Source organism: Kryptolebias marmoratus, linkage group LG23 (assembly GCF_001649575.2).
Source record: "Kryptolebias marmoratus isolate JLee-2015 linkage group LG23, ASM164957v2, whole genome shotgun sequence".
In the NCBI taxonomy this organism is placed as follows: domain Eukaryota; kingdom Metazoa; phylum Chordata; class Actinopteri; order Cyprinodontiformes; family Rivulidae; genus Kryptolebias; species Kryptolebias marmoratus.
In genome coordinates this window covers 12,852,465-12,856,574 of record NC_051452.1, presented here as the reverse complement: position 1 = coordinate 12,856,574, position 4,110 = coordinate 12,852,465, and the positions used below count along the sequence as shown (strand labels likewise).

General features: G+C 46.4%; 1 long non-coding RNA gene across 1 annotated transcript in view; it reads left to right on the top strand.

Moving 5' to 3' along the window:
- LOC108251542 overlaps positions 1-944 on the top strand; it is a 4,790-nt gene extending 3,846 nt beyond the window's left edge. The window contains exon 3 of the long non-coding RNA XR_005232741.1: positions 804-944. This is a non-coding gene — a long non-coding RNA (uncharacterized LOC108251542). The remainder of the gene's footprint in view (positions 1-803) is intronic.
- The last annotated feature ends 3,166 nt before the right edge of the window (positions 945-4,110 follow it).

Below are 4,110 nucleotides of genomic sequence, written 5' to 3'. Positions count from 1 at the left end.
GGCAAATGTGAAGCATTAGCGCACATTTTGGCTTCGGTCGCCGCTCCTGCATGCTCCCGGCATTCTGATGTTAACAGGAAGTGACGTCATGTATCTTCTTTGTGAGTTATTTGGGGTTATTTTGTATTCCACACTACACAAACCCACAAAGAAGACACTAGACCGCAAAAACGGTGGCGTATCACTTTAGAAACAATAAATATTGGGTTAAAGTTGTGGGAAAGTTGCAGTGTTTTGGGCAAAGTTGCAAAAAGTTGTGATTTTGCGTGGTTTGCTTGATTTTGCGTTAATAGTTGCGATCGCAACATCACGAAATCCTGGAGGCTCTGAAAAAACAAGTTTTTACTAAGGACAGTACACAAAGAGGTTGCAGTTTGAAGGATGTATAAAAATCTGCAGTAATGAATGAAGTTCAATGAGCAGAAAAAAACGAACCTGATAAACTGACAGGAGAAATAATGCAAATGACAGATCAAGCAGAAGGAAGTGTAAACCCACTAGTTGGGCTTATTATGGGGGTTTAAAGAACCCATGAGGGGGTTTGAAGAGGAGAACAGCCAGAGGGATGAAGGTCTGTCTCCTCCTCTGGGTCTTTCAGACAGAACAATAAAGCCCTCCACCAGACGACAGTCCCTCAAAAGTTGAGAAAATATCGTAAGATGAGTCCTGTCCGGTCAGAGTTTCATAAAATGGTAAAATGACGAGAATCACTCACGTGAAGTATAAAGAAAGAATATAATTCTGTACCAACAGAGCGTATACATTCACTGTTCTGAATTTTGCAAACGGTCTTCTGTTTTCAGACTCTGAGCCTCCCACCTTCGTCTCTGAGCTGACCTGCATCGCTGATAGGGGGGAAAAGTACCGCGGCAACTTTTCTACAACTTGGTCTGGTAAAACATGCCAGAAGTGGTCGGCCCAGATGCCCTATAGACATGACTTCACTCCAGAAAACTACCCCTGCGGGTTAGAGAAACCAGTTATAATCTGTGATAAAAAGGAAAGAGTGGACAGATGTTAATATCACTTCTAAGTAAAAAAAAAAAAGATTTAACTGAGAAATGAAGTCCCAAGCAAATGTCTCATGTTTTTCTGACATTACTTTCTACTTTCTTAGAGGGTTAGAAGAAAACTACTGCCGTAACCCGAATAATGAAATGAAGCCCTGGTGTTTCACAACCGACCCAAAAACTCCCTGGGAGTTCTGCAATGTGCCGATCTGTGAAGATTCAGGTAGAACAGAAGAAAACAGTTTCTCATTTCTAGGTTTACGTGAAATGGTTTAAAACATGATTGAGCATTACGGAGTAAACAATGTATTTTTAAAAATGTTTCCTTTTAGAAATAATCTGTCTAATATTTAGCAGGACATAACTGTTCAGAACAGAACCTGTACCTGAACCTGACCAGAAACAAAGATCTGCTCATCGCGGGTCGTCCTGTGAGGCATCACAAAGACCCTGTCAAGGTGTCTCTCAAAATAGGGGTCTATGCCATCCTAGATGTGGTAAGTTTATATTTGTTCATTTGTTTCTTCGATCCAGGTACCTCTTGCTGTAGTGACAGTCATTCTGTAGTAGTAATCATTGACAGTAGGAAGGTGAGTCACGTCTGTCTGGGATGTTTAAAGAATTTTAAAATGATAAAATATCACTTTAACAAATATTGTTGGCTTAAAATGAGATCCTTGTTCTTGAAATCAGCTCACATAACTCACATAGCTCATTTATACATGTATATAAAGTATATTAATTGTTTGGCTTTGAAGTCACTGATGCTAAATGGCCTCATTTATTTATTCTTAATTCTGTGTATGCTGTTTTGTTTTTATTCATTATCTTTATTAAACCAGATTTAAAACCCCAGTGAGATCAAGATTTTATTTGTGAAGGGGACCTGAGCAAAAGTTCTACAGCACACTTCATAAAAGAGTTGCACAAGCCCAAACACAATAAAAAGATCATTTGAATAATTTGAACAATCATAAAAATGTATGATGATACAGATCTGTGTCTGTATTAACCACCTCATGACAAGGCTTGGCAAAACCGAACTTAGAACAGGCAGACACAGGCAAAGGTTTACAATGTTTATTGAAGTTATAGAGCTAGTAGGAACGCTAGTTCTCAGGACGGGACCCTCAGGATGGATAGGAGGGAGCCTCGGAGCAGGTAAGTCCACCGAGGGACATGAGTAGGGAAAGGCTAGGTCTTTCAGGAGAGGGCGTAGGCCTTCTTTCAGTCACTACCCAAAGCTCATGACCATAGATGAGGGTAGGAACGTAGCTCAACCTGTAAATCGAGAGCTTCGCCCTTTGACTCAGCTTTCTCTTCACCACAACAGACCGGTACAGTGCCTGCTTCACTGCAGACGCTGCACCAATCCGCCTATTGATCTCCCGCTCCATTTTTCTCTCATTCTTGAACAAGATCCTGAGATACTTAAACTCCTCCACTTGGGGCAGGACATCTTCCCCGACCCGGAGAAGGCACTCTATCCTTTTACGGCTCAAGACCATGGCCTCGAATTTGGAGGCACTGATCCTCATCCCAGCTGCTTCACACTCAGCTGTGAACTGCTCCAGCAAAAGCTGTAGATCACGTCCTGATGAAGCCAATAGGACCACATCATCTGCAAAAAGCAGAGATGCAATCCTAAGGCCACCAAAACGGACCCCTAGACACCTTGGCTGCGCCTAGAAATCCTGTCCATAAACGTTATAAACAGAATCGGTGACAAAGGGCAACCTTGGCGGAGTCCAACTCTCACCGGACACGAGTCCGACTTACTACCGGCAATGCGGACCAAGCTCTGACACCGGTCATATAGGGACCTAACAGCTCGTATCAAAGGGCCTGGTATCCTATACTCCCGGAGTACCCCCTCAGGATTCCCCGAGGGACACGGTCGAACGCCTTCGCCAAGTCCACAAAACACATGTAGACTGGTTGGGTGAACTCCCACGCACCCTCAAAGACCCTGCTGAGGGTGTAGAGCTGGTCCAGTGTTCCACGACCAGGACGAAAACCATACTGCTCTTCCTGAATCCGAGGTTCCACTATCCGACAGACCCTCCTCTCCAGAACCCCCAAATAGACCTTACCAGGGAGGCTTAAGAGTGTGATCCCTCTGTAGTTGGAAGACACTCTCCGGTCCCCCCTTTTGAATAAGGGGACCATCACCGCGTCTGCCAATCCAGGGGAACTGCCCCCAATATCCACACAATATTACAGAGTCGCGTTAGCCAACACAACCCTACAACATCCAGAGCCTTAAGGTACTCCGAGCAAATCTCATCCACCCCCAGAGCCATGCCACTGTGGAGCTTTTTAACCACCTCGGTGACCTCAGCACCGGAGCTTGGAGAGCCCGACCCAAAGTCCCCTGGTTCTGCCTCCTCAATGGATGACGTGCCGGTGGGATTGAGGACACCACCCCTACTAAAAACAGTGTTGGTGCTGCACTGCTTTCCCCTCCTGAGATGCCGTATGGTGAACCAGAATCGCCTCGAAGCAGTACGGAAGTCTTTCTCCATGGCATCTCCGAACTCCTCCCATGCCATTTGCCTCAGTGACAACCCAAGCTGCATGCCGCTTGGACTGCCGGTACCAGTCAGCTGCTTCTGGTGTCCCACAGGCCAAGAAGGCCCAATAAGACTTCTTCTGCAGCCTGACAGCATCCCTCATTGCCGGTGTCCACCAGCGAGTTTGAGGGTTGCCGCCGCAACAGGCACCAACTACCTTGCGGCCACAGCTTCGATAAGCCGCCTCAACAATGGAGGAACTGAACATGGCTCACTCGGACTCAGTGTCCCCCACCTCCCCCAGAACATGTTCGAAGTTCTCCTGGCAGTGGGAGTTAAAGCTCCGTCTACTCCGCCAGACGTTCCCAACAGACCCTCACAATACGTTTGGGCCTGCCAGGTCTGACCGGCATCCTCCCCCACCATCAGAACCGACTCACCACCAGGTAGTGGTCAGTTGACAGCTCCGCCCCTCTCTTCACCTGAGTGTCCAAAACATGCGGCCGCAGATCAGATGAAACGACAACAAAGTCAATCATTAAACTGCGACCTAGGGTGTCCTGGTGCCAAGAGCACATATGGACACC